The sequence below is a fragment of the Parambassis ranga genome, chromosome 8 (genome assembly GCF_900634625.1).
Source record: "Parambassis ranga chromosome 8, fParRan2.1, whole genome shotgun sequence".
Classification (NCBI taxonomy): Eukaryota; Metazoa; Chordata; class Actinopteri; family Ambassidae; genus Parambassis; species Parambassis ranga.
Window position 1 is genome coordinate 2,593,721 of NC_041029.1, and position 9,874 is coordinate 2,603,594.

The 9,874-nt window shown below is 44.4% G+C and overlaps 1 protein-coding gene across 1 annotated transcript in view; it reads right to left on the bottom strand.

Moving 5' to 3' along the window:
- Window positions 1-9,658, bottom strand: part of LOC114439334 (voltage-dependent T-type calcium channel subunit alpha-1I-like) — a 111,021-nt gene extending 101,363 nt beyond the window's left edge. Inside the window, exon 1 of the mRNA XM_028411191.1 lies at window positions 9,540-9,658. The gene's annotated coding sequence lies outside the window, so the exon portion shown is untranslated. The remainder of the gene's footprint in view (window positions 1-9,539) is intronic.
- Between the last annotated feature and the right edge of the window lie 216 nt (window positions 9,659-9,874).

Consider the following 9,874-nt stretch of genomic DNA (forward strand, 5'->3'; position numbering starts at 1 on the left):
TGACTTGGTAAATGAGTCACATCAGATCAGATGCTGTGTGTGTGTGTGTGTGTGATTACATCTGGTGACACTTTTGCCTGAAACTTTTTAAAGTCTAAAACACTGGGAGTGAACAAACATCTGATGAGACCATTTCCTGCTATAGAAACAACCCTGTAGGACGTGGGTGACATCTAAATTAGTGTGTATGTGTGTGTGTGTGTGTGTGTGTGTGTGTGTGTGTGTGTGTGTGTGTGTGTTTCTGGGTCTGTCACGTCATCTGTGTGTATCCAAGCCTGCGCATTCTGTTTTGCTCTTTTTGCTGTATTCAGTCTCTTCGTCCTGTAGATACCCTCAGCCAACTGACCATGGAGCACATGCATCTCTTCTTTAAAATAAATCTTGAACCTCCTGACTGTTGTCATGGTGACCACTGAGCTCCTCCTCCTCCTCCATCCTGTTGAAGAGGTGTCGGTGTGAGGGTGTAGATCAGGTGAACAGGTGTTGGATGATGGTGGACTTGTGGTCTGGATCTTGGTGGTGTCCTCCTGTAGCTGTCTCAGAGATCAGTGCAGTCGGCCCCTGTAACAGTGTGACCCTTTTCCAGGTGCCCAGCAGCAGAAAACAGAGACAGAGACCACCTGATGCAGACCTCACTGATTTGGAGACTCTGCCTGTTTCCACTGGATTGTTCTCTGCTCTCTGGTTGGAGGTGGTGGACCCAAGTCTGATCCATGGCTACAGACTGCTGCAGAAATCTCTCAGGATCCTCCTCAGACATGACAGATTGTCTCTGGACCTGCTTCTCATCCACATGATGGGTATGGACTTTGGTATTTTCCATCATCCTGATGTTGATGTTGTTTTTGTGAACTCCAGCCTTCTCCAGACTTCTCTTGATTGTTGTCTAGGAAACACATACGCCAACATCCTGGGAACTATTTTCAACTCACTCTGCAGGTTTTTTCCCCTGCAGATTATTTTTTGCTTCTTCACATATAGACATAGCATTATTGTGTTTGTATGTCCTCAAACAGCCGTGTGCAGCCTCCCACAGCTGTGTGTGAGTGTGTGAGTGAGTGTGTGTGTGTGTGTGTGTGTGTGTGTGTGAGACAACAGTGTAAGAGTGCCTCAGGATGCTTTAAACCTCTCCAGGGATGAGAAGTGTCGTCAAAAATAGCGAGTGTTCATGGTCTAGTTCACTCCTTGTGTCTGCATTCACAACAGCTTCAACTGGCCTTCCTTAATTGCTTGCTCCAGTTCTCGATAATCTAAATAAATTAGACACATTACATGAGGCACGCTTCATTATTAGGACACTGCATGGGGCCGTCTCACAGTCCCATCTATCTGTCAGTGTGTGTGTGTGTATGTTTCTGTGTGTGAGACAGATGGTCTCTGGTCATAGTCCCAGTGGAGTATACACTCTACAGATGCTGCTGCCAAGCTAGGTGTCAGCAGTAGTTTGTGTTCTCATGCTCTCATTTACTCCATATATCACGTGGTACAGAATAATAACCACTTACAGTCAGGCGGCTGACTTTGACTTTCACATGGATCTGGTTTGGAATTACTGACCCTAAAACAAACCCGATGCACCTCCAGTACTCACAAAGAAACATGCCAGATGTGTTGGGATGTTCTACCACATACAGATGTTTACAGCTTGTTTGGCTAGTCTTACCCACAATCCTCTACACGTCACATGATCAAGCTACCCAGAGACAACAACATACATCATGCAGTAATCATAGCAGGACTTCTAGGGTCATGTGGTCATATCTCAGATGCGTATGCTGTCTGGCCAACTACCACGGATAGCAAGGCAGCCTCTAGTGGACATGGGATAAACTGCAGGTTTTGACACATGGGCTTCATCTTTCACTCTGCATGGTTGGTTAAATGGTGACAAGCAGGAGCTGATGTCACCATGCTGACACTGTCCTGGACATTGCCCTGGCTCTACAGCTCACTCATGAACCACCGGCATGATGCCGCCTCAGCGCTTCCTGTTTTCCAAACATCTAGAACGAGGGTCAGCAAATCCAAAGTGTGTTCGTCCTCCACACACAGACTCCTCTCTCTATCACACTCTATATAGTGAACACACAGCTGATCAACCAGAGTAATTTCACCCAAATGCCCGGCTGGTTTCAGGTGCACCACAGCTTTTAACCCTGAAGAAAGCCCAGGGCTGAGATGTCAGCGTCAATCAGTGTCAAAGAGCAGCACCTGGATTTTTATCTGCTCTGACTTTTTTTTTTACCTGTAACTGTCCTCCTACCTCAGGGTGAGCACCAACATGGAGACGTCTGGACACGCTCACCTCCATCCAGCCCACCCATCCATGAAGACGACAAGAATGCCTCCTTGTGAATCTCGCCTGTCCTCCCTCCTCCCTCCCCCCTCCGCCTCTCTAATAGAATTCATAAAACAAAGAAGGGATTGATTGGTAAATGAGGCATGTAAGGGGGGCCAGCGTAGAAATTAATTATTAGAGCGGCACAGTCCCGGCTTGTGATCAACAAGCTTGGACCTGTGGAGCCTCGTCTGTGTGTGTGTGCATCTGTGCGTGCGTGTGCATCTGTGAATGTGTGTTTCCAATTAAATGCAGTGAAATTGAGAGACTTGGCCTGTAGGAATCTAATTACCAGAATCCTTGGGGGGACAGAGGACAGAGTGCCTTCAGTGTGTCAGCACATCTCACAGGTGTGTGTGTGTGTGTGTGTGTGTGTGTGTGTGTGTGTGGATAATGTATGTTTATGTATTAGTCCAGGCGTTCTGCATCAGTGATTGTGGTGAAGCACACAGAGGTGTTTCTGCATCTACTGATATTTAACACGAGTTATTTAGGAAGTTCAACGACCCTATGTTCATTTCAGGTAAAGCAAAATATTTTAAGCCTTAAGATATAACCCACATAATAACTATATATTCTTAACTGTAATGTGCTTTAGACCACTGAATAACAGTCCAGTACCACACTGTATGTGCGCGTCTTTCTGTGTGTTTGTGGTCGGCAGCTTTATGAACGGCACAGACACGATGAATCAGGATGACAGCGAGGTGCTCAAAGAAACCACAGCTTCATTACCATCAACAACCACAATGGCTCCATATGTCTGCGGGGTGGCCGCTCCAGTCCTTAAAACACAGCTGGCATCAGAGAGAGAGTTGTGAGATGTGGAGGGTGAGAGTTTCATATCACAACTCTATGAAGAAACCGCACAGCAAATACACAAACTAAGAAGCAATTGGACACAAAATTTGTCCACTGAAAGCCTCGACAACACTCGGGGGTGTAAGCATTTGTGTTTCCTCGTCAGCGATCGAGAAAATCCTTCCTCAGAGGCCCAAATACAAACATCAGCACAAAAACAGAAACACCGACAGATCTGCAGAAATCTAATGATTCAAAGCAACAACACTGCACCTGTCAAACATGGAGGAGCGTCTGTTCAGATCCAGCACTCCAGCATTTACTGAACTGTCAGCACAGAGAGAAGCCACAGTGTGAACACAGAGTCAGCCCCACACACCATTAGATGACATGTCATCAGTCAGCAGCGACTTCTGATGCTCCAACTTTTGTCTCCTTTAGATAAAAAGAGCCGCGTCTCCTGCACACGTCTTCCTACAGAGGTGACCTATCTCAAATGTAGCATGAAGTTACAGTTGCAAGACAAGGTGAAAGGCACAGCTCCACACACACACGATCAATCAAATCTATCAACAAATGCAGTGAGGGCTGACATTTACAGCCCTGCAGCTCTGGTTTTTGTGTTTGTATTATATAAAACTGAAGCTTTCACAGGAGACAAAATGTCCACACAGAATATAAAATATATCATAAAATAAATCATACACTGGTGTATCAATAAGAGCATATTCAAAGCTAAAACTAACTAATCGCCTGATGTGATTGAGTCTCTATTGTTACTATTCAATCTGTCAAAAAGTCTGTCGAAAAGGTAAAATATTATAATAGGAAGCAATTTAAAAGTCTTTTTAATGCAAATGACTGATTTTTAATATTTACGTATACATTGAGTCATTTCGTTGTATTTTGGCAGCTTCAGGCCTTCATACACTTGATATAAAAATCTGAGCTGCTGCATTCAGTCAAAGTAAGAAGCAGCTTCTGCTTCAAGTCTTCATCTCACGGAAGAACTTTGATTTTACAAAAACATGGAAACTTTTCGATAATTAAATATCAAAATGTGGGTTATTTATGAGGGATCTGTAACAGTAAATGTAAGTGTAGCCCACATTTGTAGACAGAGACCTGCTGCTGATCACTCAGTGTCTCATGATGTGCAGATGATCCACTTTAAGCGCTGCTGCTTACTCGACAAAGAGCCCGACTCATTTACTGCTGTGTAAAAATGACCATAATGTGGACAATTACTGCTGTCCATCAGACTGTATGAATCATTTCTTTTCAAGGAACATGTGAGTAATTTCAGAAATAATGCGCCTGATAACAATTTCCCAGATGAATCTCAGTTATTACGCTACACATTTCTCATAATCAGGCAGCCAACCATGCAGAACATCATGCAGACATTAACGCTACGGATCTGCCACTCCGACTCCACAAAGGTCACAGATCCTCACGACGTTGTATGTTCACATCAGTGAGCAGCGAGCAGAATGGCGGCAAGGTGGTGTACCTCAAAAAGGCTTAGTGACGGTACGGTGGGCCGGAGGCGGCGGGCAGGAGGTGGCAGGCCGGAAGCCGCCTCCCTCAGTGGTGTCAGGGCTGACAGGAGACAAAACTGCAGCAGAACGTCGAGGGAGCTTCAAAGCAAAGCACCACGAGCTCAGAGACACCAAAATATGTTCTATGGTGACGCTGAGGCTAAGCTAAGAGCTAAGCTAACCCAGCTTTAAATATGAACTAGATCACACCTCGGTGTTGGTCTATATTGTAGCTAGCTGGCTAACACAGTAAAGCAGGAATAAGTCCTAAAAACTGAAAATGTGTTAGAATGTTCACACTTCCTGTTCCTCAGTGAAAGTTCTGTGGTTAACACAAGCTCAAAAGTCCCAAAGGCTACATGCTAACAAGTGGCTAAATGGGACTACAAACGATGTCATTAAAGGTCATCAAGGTGTTTGTACTGTACAAGAGGTCAGAGTGGGAAAGTTGTTGATGTTGTAGTCATGTGACCGTGCTGTAGCTGGTTTATAGCTTAGCATTAGCTTTTAGCTTTTATTATTTATTTTCCGTAATAATCCAAAACACACTGGAGGAGTATGGGCTCTCGGCTCTGGTTAAAGATTTAGAAACATCACTGCAGTGGAAGTCGGTGTGAAGCTTGAAGTCACGGCTGATCATTAATGCTGAGAGCAGGTGTGAGGTTGGATGTTTCTGGGACAACAGAGCGTACTGAGGTGCCTTCTGAGGGCGACGTGGTCCAAATACACCCAAACACCTGCAAGGGGAGACTGTGTCCTCTCCTTCCCTCTAATAAATGCTGCCACAGGAAGCACTGCTTTAACCGCCATGACACAAGTAACCACAAATAACCACAAAGATCAGTTTAAAAAGGTGACTTTAGAGCAGACACATTTGAAAAGCTGCTCTCAGTAGCTGGTTAGCTTTGCTTGAGGCACACTGAGCAAGACCAAAACCTTCAGCCATTAGTGTCCCCACTATCCCACCTGCTGCCACCATGGTGACGAGTCCCGCCCACAACAACACATAGAACATGTGGCTAAACACAGAGGTCCCGATTCCCGATTAAACCGGCCCACCAGAGAGCTTCAGCCGTCGTCATGGTTACCGTTTCATCTGTCAGTCAACATGATTGACAGAAAGGTAAAAATTATGGACTATAGAGAAACGCAGTCCTTCTGCATAGACTCAGTCAACTTGTATTTTAAACTAAACATTTTAAAGATTTGCTTTTTTAAAGCTCTCTAATTAATGTGACTGCCATGCTGATGTTTTTATCTCTATTTTAATTGATGATAATGGTGATGCTGAAGTCAAATGCTTAAAAACACTTTAAATTCTATTCACTTTAAAAGACGTGACAACACAAGGATGTGTTTGTGTATTTCCATTGTGTACAAAATCAGGTCAAGACCCTGTCTGAATGAAGCTTTAAAAAACACGTGTTGCGTTTTTTTAGCTGTTCACCGTGTCGTGCATCAACCTTTGCTTCCAAACCAGCAACACTCACCTGCCACAAAAACTCATAAGACATCACGTGACACAACATTTAAACACACAGCTACCACAAATCCACACCGTCACATGCTGAGCGGCATACAATCATCTATAATTGGGATGTTGTTCGACCACTGCTTGTCAACAGAGATTAGGTGCAGGCGCCGAGTGTGAGTGTGTGTGTGTGTGTCTGAGTCCCTGTCTGCACCTGGGCACGCCGAGGGAAAGCACCTGGATTAAATGTGAGACTGTGAGGACACACAAATGGAAGTCTGTCTAACAAGTGCAAACACAGATGCTCACACTGAGGTTTTCTGAAGAGTGTGATCGCACACAGACAGCAGTCAATTATTGTTTCAGGGTGTTACCAAGTGCTGCGATAATCAGCGGGATGTTGTCATTGACAGTTAAGCTAAAGACCACAGTACATATTTATTGTAATGATAATATTGTTTACTGCTTATTGAAGCAGATTTACCAGAGTGGCCAACATTTACACTAAACACAATAACACAATCACAACAACAGAGCTGAGCATGACACTGATGTTTACATCCACTGTAGTTTTTTATGATATTTGTACATTAATTACATTTTTCTGAAGTTATAAATAGCAGCTGCTCAGGTTTCAAACTACAGTGCAGGATGTTTGTCTCCCCCTTTTGGCAGTGAGAAGAATTACACAAACACCACTGTTTGGTGCAACAGCCAGCCCATCATCAGTGGGACATAACATGACCCCATTTATTCTGTAAGTCCCACTTGTCTGAACCTCCTGTCACAGGGGTGCTCTATAGATGGTGCACAATGAAAATACCCAAAACATGTAACATTCATGGAGTTAAATCAATTAAAATATGTTCTATAACTATCAGTGACGTCACCATGAGCCACTTCACAGCATCCTCCATTCTGATTGGACACATCAACCAGCAGCAGCAGAGCCCCTATAGAGGTATGAACACAGTGAACTGTAGGTGAACTGCAGCCAGTTATAGATCACTGACATGAACAGGAAGTGGACAGACTCTCCTAAAAATGGCTCTGTTCTGGACTGTCTCCACAGCGCCTCCTATGGGACAAGAGAGTTCTCTCCAATAAGAAATAATGACAAATCTTTCATAGGCATCATACTAATCTGCAAAAACACATCTGGACAGAAGTGGAGCAGATGTAGGAGGCATAAATTCTAATAATCTACAATGCTGATGAGGTTTTTTGTCCAGCTGACATATGCTGACCTGCATCTGTGGCTCTTTGTGTCAACACTCCAGACTTTTATTCATGGTTTTGGGAATGGATGTATTTTATTACTCTGGCCTTCAGACGGTGTGTTGACTTAAAACTCCAACCTGTAGTGTTTTACTCCTTTTACAGTGTGTGTGTGTGTCGCCATTCGAGGCCGTGACTAACTCCAGCAGCATCCTGTGTGATTTAGAGCCGCCTGCAGGAACAGAGATCTCCGTTTTCACCCACGTGTGCTTTTCTCTAACATCTTTTTGGGCTCTGCATGCAATCTGTCGCACACACACACACACACACTTTTGTTCAAAAGGCTGAAGTGAGGTATCTGGATGACTGAAAATCTTCATCAACACACACACCTTTGGTTACAACAACAGTCACACAATAGCAGAGCCTGCATCAGTCAACATCCTCGCCTGCCAGCGGCCTTCAGTGACTCAGGGAGAGAAGCAGAGAGAACCATCTGATTAATAAAAGCCGCTCTGTGAGGAACTTTTCAGACACCTTTCCCTGACGCAGCCGCGCTGCCGCTGTGGACGTGTTTGCTTTCAGCCAGTTTGGTCTGACCTGTCCTCTCTACTGGCGTTTCAGCCTCCACCCATCACATTTTGACTCTCTTTGTTCTCCGTCACACAGAATATCGACACCTCTCCTCGGCTCGGCCCCCCTCCCTCCCTCCGGCCTTCACAGGAGGCTCTCAGGGCGCAGTATGTGGCGGCCCTCAGCACGCCGCTGTCGAGCACAAACCGATCGTTTCACCTAATACCAGCTGCATTCACTGCTCCCTCTCATCCTTCTCTTGATCTTTACACCTCCTCCTCATCCTCTTCTCATCTCTCCCCCCTTTTCCTCTAACTGTTGCATCATCTTTCGCCTTTGCTCACACACACACATACACACACTTTTGGTTCTGTTACTTTCAGGTCATTGTGAGCTGCAGCTGCTCTCTGGCTCCTACAGTGAACCACAATATCACACAGGCCACATGCATTTGTGCGTCTGTGTGTGCAATAAAGAGAAGTTGTTAACTTATTGACCCAACAAAAGACTAAAAGACTGTACACTCAAAGACACATCTCATCCTGCAGAGGAGTGTGGGTCCAAAATAACACATCTATTAAGCTACATCTGTCATAATGCATGTTTCAGGGGAGATAAGAAGATGAAGATTTCTGATGTTTAGTTGCTGAGGTCAAAGTTCAGCTCGGTGGTTGTGTTTTCTGCTGCAGCTTCAGGGTGTTTCATTATCGTGAAGCCCTGAAGGCGACCTCAGCTTCAGCAGCACGGGCAATAAGCAAGCAGCTGAGTGCAAAATTATTCACAAACATACACAAAATTTTAAAAATTAAAGGGAGTGATACGAGGAAGAATAGTTCAGCCACTGATATATTAAAAAAATTAAGATTTCTGACTTTTTAAAATAGTTCATTTATTCCTCAATTCTGTGATTTATTAAAATTCATTTTTTTCTCAGAATCCTTTCTGAAACTATTAAAAATCTAGATTAGATTTAAATAGATTATTTTTCTCTGATTTCAAAGATTAAAATCTGGAATTATCTTCTGTCACTTAGAACACTTGTTTTCCCAGCATAAAGTCTGAATTTAATCTCTGAACTTTTATTTTAAAAATTTGAGGAAACGTCTGTATTCTGAAATGACTCTTTGACAGTGGCCTTAATTCTTTCCTGCAACTGTTGTGCACATGAACACAATATGTTTTCCAAATCTGTCCTTTGAGTATAGAGAAGCAGATCAATCAGATATTTGAATCTTGAACACAGCATTGTGTCACTGCTGATCCTTCAGGTTGTGTAATTCTAACAGGCCTTCCAGGTAAGACCTGCTGCAGCTTTGGCTCCATCGATGCCCAAAATGCTGATTTCTGATTTCAAACTTAAACCAGAAAGAGACATCTGAGCCATCTGAGCCTGTTCACGTCAGTTCAGACTCTCTGAGCCACACAAACTGCACTTCGACTATTGTCAAACACAATTAAAAATTCACAAGAAACGCTGAAACAGTGAAGCCCACCAACAACACCCACAAATGCGTCTTTCCTCCCTCCTCAACCAACAAGCGTCATCCTCTCACAGCTTTTTTTCTCCAACATGCGATGAACAACAGGCCGGACCTACCTTGACTGACATTAACAAAGGTGTGTTCAGGATTCACTGAACAGGACCGCCGAGGTGTCGCCTTCTCTGTTGCACCTGGCCGGTGAACACCATGGAGAATCAGTATCCACTTGCCATTTATGGAATGGACGCACGCGGAGGCATCTTTCAGCGAGAAAAGGCGAGAAGCGTCGCTGCGGTGCTGCTGTTGCTGCTGTGGCTGCGGCGCGGAGCCCCGCTTCCCCCGACGGAAAATTGGGTTGTGCGTTGAAAGCCCTTGGTGACTGTGCGTGGTGCGCGCTGCTCTCCAGCTGGACTCACATTTCCAGAAAGCCTGGAAGAAAAAAAATCAAGCG